Here is a 10,906-nt window from a genome sequence, read left to right as displayed (position 1 = left end):
ATCTCAACCCCATAGAAAATCTTTGGAGGGAGTTGAAAGTCTGTGTTGCCCAGCGACAGCCCCAAAACATCACTGCTCTAAAGGAGATCTGCATGGAGGAATGGGCCAAAATACCAGCAACAGTGTGTGAAAACCTTGTGAAGACTTACAGAAAACGTTTGACCTGTGTCATTGCCAACAAAGGGTATATAACAAAGTATTGAGAAACTTTTGTTATTGACCAAATACTTATTTTCCACCATAATTTGCAAATAAATTCATAAAAAATCCTACAATGTGATTTTCTGGATTTGTTTTCTCTCATTTTATCTGTCATAGTTGACGTGTACCTATGATGAAATTACAGGCCTCTCTCATCTTTTTAAGTGGGAGAACTTGCACAATTGGTGGCTGACTAAATACTTTTTTTCCCCACTGCATGTACGTTTGAATAATAAGCTTTTCATGTAAATGATATCTTGGAGTTTCGTACAACAATGCCTGTCATAGAATTTTGTAAGATCAGTGAATAGTGACCAGCCTATACGATTCTGGGAGGATTCTATGACTGAGGGGAAGGATTTGGGTTATTAGTTGTTGTTCCGCTGAGACTAGATTATGATTAACTGATTTGTGGTAATAAAGAATCATTAGAAACATGAATGGTTTGGTTGATGTGAATATATTAGAATATAATGAATTTTATGTGAGTGTAATTTATTACGAGGGATTAGATAAAATAATAGGTGCTGACTTGCACACCCAAAAATGTAGACGTACGTGAGGGAAAGTACATAGATCATTGATAGAAATAAGAGCAGGCATTATGATAACTATCTATCATTTTGAAGCAGAAGTGAGATAGTAAAGGAATGTTAGTATAATAGGGGGAAAGAACATAATCCATTTGATTGAATTCGTTAGATCTGTTTCCAAATTAATGAATGTAGATTTGACTCGTTGACTGTTAAAGCTTCCAGCTTGTGAAATCTTAGTCCTGTAAAGCTATTTTCTGATAAAGTGTGGTATGTGCCAGATACTAAAACTACTGACCATTATCATTGGAATAAAGGAGGATTTACTTGTCATTTCAATAAAGCATATATTCTGCTGAGTCTAGGTTTTCTAAGTATAGTTCAACTATGGTTGTGGGTTGTTTAGATTGATGGAACAGTCAGGATAAGACTGGACGATTTAGCAGCCTGCGTCTTTTCAAACTGAAGGACTCACTTATTCAACGGGAAAGAGGGAGGAGTGACTATAGTCTAATCAGAAAGGACAGTTACATACATTTGAATAGCGGACTGGCAATTGCGATAGAGTTGTGGCCATAATTTGAATTGTTTAGGTAGACTGGAATGAAAGTAACGTCTTTTAATAATATGAATACAAATATACTATTAGTTATTGTTGGGTTGTGAATAGATTTTAATGATGCCATGTTTTAGTTCTCGGGAAAAAGAGAGTCGTACTTGCTTGACTGTATCTAGCTGAAAGAGATATTTGAAGCAAGTTTGAATAGTTGGGTGGAAAACATTTATTTGACAAATTCTAATTGTTATTACTTTCTTCTATAGTTTGCGTGACACCAGTGATGTATGCAAATAGTTAAAGAATTCTAAAATGATAATTTGTTTTCACTACGTGGACCAGTGGAGTGTAGGTAGTTTTAACTATTATGCTGATGGGATAGTACCGACTTAATGTAGGTTCTAGATTTGTTCAACAACAAGTTTGTATTTTAAACTAAATTAATGCAATAGGCTACAATTATAACAATATCAGAAAAAGGCACAATCTAATGCGAAACAGTTATTACATATGTCATTAATCCAGTAATGATACAAAGCTAGAAGGATAATGTAGTGCCTAAAAGAAACACTTTTGCTGGTCCATGCTTGTGATGATAAAGGAATCCGCCGACACTGTACTCTGTTCACAAAGGTTTATTATAACAAAGAGTTTACAGCATCGAATTTTGACCAACACCTGCAGATGTCTGGAGATAGCCCGAGCCAATCTGATTAGCTATTCCCCATTCTATTGTTCAAGACATGCTTTTATATCCTACATGGCCAGAGCATGGCGTGATTCTAACATCCAATCCCTGCCCATTACATATCCTCTTTTCCAGGAATTTAGTAATGCTTTCCAGATGTTTCAGCAAAAAGAGCCACGTTCAGCTGTTACACAATTTTGTAAACGTCAGCACAATCCTAGACTCTTCAGATACTACATATTTCCCCCCTTCGAGACTAATTAAGTCTCGAAAACAAAAAGAATAAGATTATGACAAATAACAATTCTTGCTCTTGAGTAACTTTAACAATAAACCAAAATTTATGGAGATTAAACACATGTTTATATAGACACATTTTTGTATGTAGTGTAAATACATTATTATAGAGTGTAAATGAATTGTCATGGAGTGTAAATGAATTGTCATGGAGTGTAAATAAATTGTCATGGAGTGTAAATGAATTGTCATGGAGTGTAAGAGCGAAAAACCTGTCTGGCAGCTTTCATTCCAAATATCCATCAGTCAGTCAAGACAGGAAAATTCTCTCACGGCCCCTCTGCCCTAGGCGACCACCTAAGTACTCCAGATCAATTCACACATCTTCATGAATACATTTTAAGCTATGATACAATTGAATACATATGAAAACCCCAGCAAACAAAATACAATCAAAATGTCCACATTCAGGCTGGTCGACCCATCGGACCCTCCTGTGGATTCTCTCTGTCCTTGCCTAGACCCCATATCCCTAAACTTCAACGAAATAAACAAAAACATCTGAGGTCCCCACATGTACCCAACACAGAAAACATAATTCTTCAAAATTAATACAGAAAGAATATAACACTGGAATGTAGTCCACTACACTTCATCTCCTCCACAGTGTCGTCTTTCAATGCGACGTTGATGATGGAATCGGAACATTTCCACTCCTTCCTTGTTCCACTTCCTCCAGTCCATTCATATTGTCCATGTTTGAGTATTTGAGTCCCTCTACATATTCCCCCATATGCTTCTGGAAGAAAAGAAAATACCAAACAGTATCTTTTGCAAAACAACACATGCAAATTAAAACATCAATGTCAACTAAAATTGATATATAAAATTAGATATAAAATGAATCACATTCCATTTCCCCCCTTTGATTCATCACAATAATATAATCGTCCCACAATCAGATATTCCAAATTTCCTAGAGTTATTTCAACCCTAGTTTTCATAACATTTTAGTCTGACTTTTTCCAATTTTTTTTCTTTATCAAATTTTTTCAAAAACCATTTCACTGATTTATTCACAAAACTCTTTCCCATTTTCTGAGGATATTAAATCGGGAAATTCCCACCTGCTGATGACTTCTTTACACAATAACTTTGCAACCGACTGAGCATATTTTAGCTTAGTTGAACATCTTATGCACCACTTGGTATATGAATGTAACCAAGAATAACAGTCACACATTATTTTTCGGACAGATTATGCACCTACCTATGACATAGTCAATCTATTCAAGAAAATATGGTTCCCAAAAACTCTACTCCTTTGTGATCTTTATCCTAATCTCCCCTTTTACAACATTAGCTAACCCATAGCTTCCTAAATCATCATGGTTTCTCCAAAACAATAATTGATTGCTACTCTAACGATTTTTCTCTTTCATTGTCTTCAAAACACTTGCTTTCGAAAGTCCTTCAATTTCTGGTTCAATTCCTTGGATTGCTTCATCTTTCAATGGATACTGATTCTTCCAAGGAGGTCTGGCTCCTGGTCGAAGTTCAACTTTCACCTCAATTGAGTTCAATATCAGTCCTTCTTTGATATCACAAACATTCTTGAACTTTTTTCAACATCTCTTCTTCCATAGATTCTCAATCCATCTTCACACTTCAAACACATTCATTTATCTTCCGTACAGCTTATGACTCTCCTTGTCCTTGAGCCAAAATCATCATTTTCAGAAATCGCTGATTTTCACTCCTCCAAATCCTTCTCATAATTAGTTGATTTGACATAGTGAGATGTGTAACCTCTTCAGGCTGAACACAGATAAAAGCCTTTCTGCTATCCATCATCACTTCCCATAGTCCATTGTTTATTTTCACTTCCATTGTTGGATCTTTTTCTCTTCTTCTCTAATCGGTGCTATCAGTTGAAACTCCTCCTTTTCGGATCTTCTGGGCACCTCTAGAATTCTTGCTCCTTTCCTCTAAAGGGTTCACCTGTCCTCCAGATGATCTTCACTTGCTCCTGTATCTTCCTCTGAAATTATTTCTTTCCAGAAACTATCTATGGATATGAAACAACTTGTACCACTAGTTGTGGCTGGTACCATTGCATTTGACCTTGTTCAGTTGAAACTGTAGCAGTGATTGTTGATTCGGTTCCCTCTGATTGATCATAACCAACACTTCTTTTCTTCTTCTCCACCAGTTGTATGATTGAGTTTTCAGAGTTTCTTCGTCTTGTTCTTTCTCGTTGTTGACATATCAGTATTCTTCAAAAGGTTCTCTTCTAAGTTCTGTTCTTGAAATATCATCTTCTTACCAGTGGCCTTTCCTTTGGCCTCACTGTATTATTCTTTTCCTTCAATTCTTGAGGTCTTCATCCAGTCGTGTTACTTCTTCCACTTCTCCATTTCTTCTTTCCTCTCTTGCCAACCCCTGTCTGATGACAGGGTCATATCCACCCATGATCTCTTCTGAATCACTCTCATCTTCATCATCCTCTTCTCCTTCACGTTCCAGACATCTCATTTTCTTCCGTCTTCTGGATTCATCTTCATCGTTGTTTCTGCGGGTACCCTATCTATTATTAATCTATATTTCTGATGCAATAATCACTCCTGGATGATCATTGTAAGCTGAGAACAAACATCCCCAAGCTCTACTTTTTGAACCTATCTTATCGCTGAAATATTTTATCAATTTCTGTTTGAGAATGAAGGGCAATTTTTGTTTCACTTGCCGGATAACCTAGCAACACTTTAATTAAAGGATTACCCCTATTTCAACCCGTGTAATGACTTTCATAGTCCTGATATCTTTTTCCCCATTGTAATGACTATGTTATGTGCTTCCCTGTTGTTTCCCTCCTTTTTTTTTTTTTTTTTTTTTATAATTAATCAATTAATCCAATCAATCAATCAACCAATTAAATCAATCAAAAAATCAAATCAATCAATCAATCACCAATCCAATCAATAAACTAATCAATGAAGTCAATCAATCAATCACTAATCAAATCAATTAATCAATTAATCCAATCAATCAACCAATCAATCAAATCAATGAATTACTAATCAATCAGTCAACCAATCAATCAACAAATCAATCAATCAATCAATCAATCAATCAAATCAATCAATCAACCAACTAAACCAAATCAATCAATCAATCGATCACCAATGAAATCAATCAATCAACAAATTAAACCAAATCAATCAATCAATTACCAATCAATCAATCAATGAATCGATTACCAATGAAATCAATCAATCAACTAATTAAACCAAATCAATCAATCAATTAATTAATTAAAAATAAAATCAATCAACCAATTCAATCAATAAATCAATCAATCAATTAATTAATTAAAAATAAAATCAATCAACCAACTCAATCAATAAATCAATCAATCAATCAATTAATTAACCACATCAATCAACCAATTAACTAAATCAATCAATCAATTAATTAATTAACCACATCAATCAACCAATTAACTAAATCAATCAATCAACCAACCAACTAAATCAACCAATTCAATCCATCAATTCAATCAATATATCAATTTGTTTGTGAATTCTATTTTACCAAATTATTGATTGGTGGCAGTCTTACCACATCCGATCAGGAAAGGTAAAGGAAAGTAGTCAACTCCAGAGCAATTAAAAATAAAAGATCTGTACCAACTCACAACCCAATTGCTTAATAAGCACCTAATTACCTTAATTTTACAGAATAATGTTAATGCTGGATTTCCAAGACAACTCTAATCAATACAAGTCATTCACGGAAACTGTAATGTGCAATTATCAATTACATAAATTCATCAGTCTGTTGCCAAGCTCTTGCGAAATGGTCACAACATGAAATATTCTATGTAAACACAATGTATCAATTATATCCTGTAAGGGAAAGTAGATTTGTGAATAATGACAGCACTGGCCTTGATTTGGACTGGGTTGCCGTCACTGGTGTCAGTTGATGTCAGCCCCTCCTCTTTCTCTCTCTCTCTCTGTCTCCTCCTTCTCGTCTCTCGTATGACAGAAAGACAAAAGCACAAAGAAGAGTTTAGTGTATATATTTTTTCCCACATTCACGCTAAGAAATAAGCAAACAGCTTAACTCAGGAATATTATAAATAGCTCAATATCATTTTATTTTATTCATTTATTTTATTATTATTATTATTAATCCGTCAATATATCTGTCATTCACCAACTCAACCGATTATCAACCAAACAGTTTTACAGTCAAGCAATAGTTAATTCAAGAGAAGATTTCACTTGTGTGCAAAATTCCCCCTCCCGTTTTCTATTTTGTCTGCACTGAAAACGGACTCTCCCGTTCTCTCTCCAGTTCAGTGCAGGGGAGTGGCTAAACTCATGAATCCTACGCGTGCGCAGTTCGGTCACCAATGTGATTTCAGAGTGGTAGGAGCTATAGAAAGTTGCTCCGTTCTCTTCTCCCATAGACAATAACTGTTTAGACTTTAACAGAGCTCACAAACTGAACACATAGAACATACAGAACACAGAACACAAACCCACTACCAAGCTTGTTATCTTTCACTTATCTGCAGATTTATAGTTATGCTGTTATCAATTACAAAACATCTCTATACACTCTTAAAAAGTCCTCCCTGTAGGCTCATGATTCGTTAGTAAACGTTCTCTTTTATAGAGACTCACAAGATCTTTAAACTTATAGTCCTTCCAGGGGGCTCATAGTTTATATAGTTTAAGAATTACAAACGTTCTCACAAACAGAGACTCATAAGATATTTAACCTTAACTGTGTTGTAGGGGTTTTAACTTTTTACTCTAGGGGCTTAACTTTTGAAAACCAAGATACCTAACACATTTATTTACAAGAGACTAAAAACTCTGCTCAAAACCTTAGTCGACACACATCTGGAAGTCATCAAGCACGCAGCCAAACTCACTCCGTTTCACCCAAACACACACACACACACACACAGGCTACGTTTCTGTCACATACAGGATCCGTTGCACAAGGCATGCCTATCGCCGTTTCTTTGTCTTTTAAATTGTTTTGCTAAATTTCTGCTACCTTAAGTTGACGACATTAAATGAGAGGCGACATTGGATATACAATTCGTCAACTATATACCAAGAGGTTACATACAATTTAATATATGTCGTACAAACTCACTGTTCCCAGAACAGACCAGAGAGTCAATCTAACAACTCCCCCTGGTTTCACGGCCATCATATGGATGCCTTGGTCTCACAAGGGCTTCCTTAAATTAACGGCGCCCTAAAAGTATACTGTTGACTCATATCACGCGTTATCCTCTAAGCCTTTCATTGGACACTCCTTTCACTTTTATTCAAGGCAAAATATGTGTGTCCAAATCGGTGTGCCCTACAGACACTTCCCCACTGTTTGCGTTGTTCTCAACGCAAACTAATTCAGAAAATTTAGAACGGAACTCCTACCACACAGCAAAAAGAACCAGCAAAATGCACGCATAAGTAATTTAACGGTACATCTCTAACGCACACACTCTCTGGACTCACAAAACGGCCAGCGTCCAATGTAAGGGATTAAACTCACCTTATTTTTGCCGGCTTCTTTGAGCGGTAGTCGTTTTGTAGCCCAGGAATGGAATGCAAAGAAGAGACATAGCACGTCCCAAAGAAAACAATCTCGTCGCCATTAATGTAGTGCCTAAAAGAAACACTTTTGCTGGTCCATGCTTGTGATGATAAAGGAATCCGCCGACACTGTACTCTGTTCACAAAGGTTTATTATAACAAAGAGTTTACAGCATCGAATTTTGACCAACACCTGCAGATGTCTGGAGATAGCCCGAGCCAATCTGATTAGCTATTCCCCATTCTATTGTTCAAGACATGCTTTTATATCCTACATGGCCAGAGCATGGCGTGATTCTAACATCCAATCCCTGCCCATTACATATCCTCTTTTCCAGGAATTTAGTAATGCTTTCCAGATGTTTCAGCAAAAAGAGCCACGTTCAGCTGTTACACAATTTTGTAAACGTCAGCACAATCCTAGACTCTTCAGATACTACAATAACAATAGAGGGAGAGTGAACCAAAAAAGTCTTAATTACACCACTACCAAGAAGACCAGGGGTCTGCTGGGGGTGCAGTCAATCAGGACATACAGGAAGGGATTGTCCTACCAAGCCGTGGTGGCCTAGGCAACCACAACAGAGAAATTGGCAAGGGAATGGGCCCAGCTTGGCTGAATGGCAGCAGTCTTAGAACCTGTGGGAAAGACCAAATCAGGATAGCTAGAGAAGCATTTATTTTGGACTAGGGGACAGGAGACAGCACTAACTTCTTGTGGGTTCTGGATTGGTTACACAACAATTTATATTTTTACTAAAAACAATGCAACAGGTTGAAATTATTAGATTACTGGAAAGTGGTAATGGGTTTGTTATGTTATAGGTGTACATTCCACTTAATGAAACATGATAAATGTCTGATGTGTCTTGGTTGGGAGTCTTTTCTGGGATTGATGGAAATCCCCTACAGAATGAATGATGAAGGAGATGTAGGAGACCCACGTCTCAAACAACATTTTAATAGATACTTGGGATCAAATATCACTGATTCCTTATACGGAGAAATTGACTGTATTTGAGGTTACGGAAAAGCCTCTGGGGTTGAAATCTTATGGGACTTTATGTCGTTTTATGTGCTCTGGATTGTGGAATTCATCGGGGAAGGGAGCAGTCACAAGTGATGTTCTTGAGGGTTTTCTGAGTAGGAGAATTAGGAGAGGTGGGAATAGAGAGTGAGAATTTCGAATTTAGATTGTTTGGATTGGTTAGGAGGTATCAAAATGTAAACTAACTAAATGTGTACTTTTTCTTCCAGGAAAAAGGGGGGAGTGATTTTCTCTGAAGTGAAATATCTTAAAGGGGCAAACACATGTAATTTGGGTTTTTATTTACTGAGAGATAAGTAAATACGTGTGATTTATTTTGAAAAGAGCTGTACTAAGGACTTACTGTACACTCGGGATACAACATTTATGAAATGTTTTGATGGTTGTTAATGAGTAGTATACTATTGGATGGAACAATTCATTGAATGATTTCAATGACCTCTGAAATCTGTCCTGGCTTTATAGTGTGACCTGATCACCCACACTGTAAATCCTAGAGGCATGCTGAATTGGGGGTTAGATACAATAAGGATAATTGTGAAGAAGTTTATAATTTGGAAAAAATCCTATATATTAGTTAAAACAGGACAAGGATGAAGTGAGAGAGTTAGTCCTGAAGGAGAGGTATTCCTTGAATAGTGTTATGGGATACAGTTAAGTAAAGATATACTCAAAAGTTGTCATTTTAAGTTTAGTTATTATTTTTGGTTTGATAGGCAATATTGTTGTTGTTTTGTTTTTTGAACACATGCATCACGATGTGATGCATGTGTCCAAGGGGGGAAGTTGGGCTTACAGAGGTTTTAATGTTTTATAATGGGTTTGTGGGGAAATATGCAAGGTGTATTAAGGATATGAGCAGCAGTAATAATGTGTTATGGGTTACGTTAAATCTTTTTTGTTTTTGTGATAGGAGGCAGGGTGTAGAGGTGGTTTGTCTATGAAATTAGTGGACTACAACAAGCTGGAAGCAGGTGCGCTTCATAATCTCAAGGCTTCTCTTGACGGATGAGAGGACATAAGTAGCATACTGTGTCTCACCTAACCTAACAATGTTCTTAAGATTTTATTTTCATGGGTGAAGATAACTCTGCCCAACTGAGTAGGAGAATCTGAGTATTTTCTGCGCCCTGGAGACTATGTGATGGCAAAAGACTACAGAAGAAAGAGCTGGAAAGACCCTATGTGGAGGGGCCCATACCAGGTGTTGTTGGCTACCTCAATGATGGTAAAAGTAGGTGAGACCGATACTTAGATCCATGTTTCCCACTATAGGAGTGTTCCAACCCCAGGAGAGGAAGACGGCCCGCCATTGGGTAGCATTGTTGTCTTTTGTGTTTGTCTGTGTTTGTGTGTCTTTGCAGCAGTAACTCCGAGCTTCCCTATGGGTAGGCTGGTAGAAGGACACTCTTCGCAGACCGATGTCGATAGATTGAGAGGGACTCTGGCTGATCCGGAGACCCTAGTGACGGAAGAAGGTTAACAGCTAAAGTGACCATACATCGTCGTCCAGGTTACACCAACGGCGGTACGGATAGAGGGGAGCGTGACCTGGTATCATCTAAACCATTGTACCAGAGTGAGGGAACCGATGACTGAGAGATGAGAGAGCTGAGGATGCTGGCGAGAATCAGATGGGTCAGGATGGCAATTACTGATGAGCTACGTGTTCTTGCTGATTCCCTCGGCGGAGGGGCAGATCTTCGAGACCTTCAAGACCTTCAAGACCTTCTAGATCTTCGAGATCTTCGAGATATTCAAGACGCACCAGATATCCCCATCATTGATTTCTCTGCACTTGACTAGTTCCCTGAGAATAAGGGGAATGGGGTACTGATAATAGTAAAGAGCAGAAGAACAAGACATAGAAGGGATGAAGACAGGATTAAAATGTATATTCTTGCACAGGCAGGAACCATTACTAAAATACAGGAAGGGATCACTATTAAAATACAAGGGTTAAATTATTATTGGTGTGGGAGGAACCCGCACAAAGAGTATGGGGAAGTCACATGGGGT

General features: G+C 37.3%; 1 long non-coding RNA gene across 1 annotated transcript; it reads right to left on the bottom strand.

Moving 5' to 3' along the window:
- Nucleotides 1-6,162: 6,162 nt before the first annotated feature.
- On the bottom strand, nucleotides 6,163-8,273 carry LOC121544337. Its single transcript, XR_005996088.2, has 2 exons — nucleotides 7,799-8,273; nucleotides 6,163-6,253 (listed from the first exon to the last, which is right to left on the bottom strand). It is a non-coding gene; the product is annotated as an uncharacterized LOC121544337 (long non-coding RNA).
- Between the last annotated feature and the right edge of the window lie 2,633 nt (nucleotides 8,274-10,906).

Source organism: Coregonus clupeaformis, chromosome 29, assembly GCF_020615455.1.
Source record: "Coregonus clupeaformis isolate EN_2021a chromosome 29, ASM2061545v1, whole genome shotgun sequence".
Taxonomy (NCBI): domain Eukaryota; kingdom Metazoa; phylum Chordata; class Actinopteri; order Salmoniformes; family Salmonidae; genus Coregonus; species Coregonus clupeaformis.
Note: the sequence above shows the minus strand (reverse complement) of the source record. Positions and strands in the feature narration are given on the sequence as shown.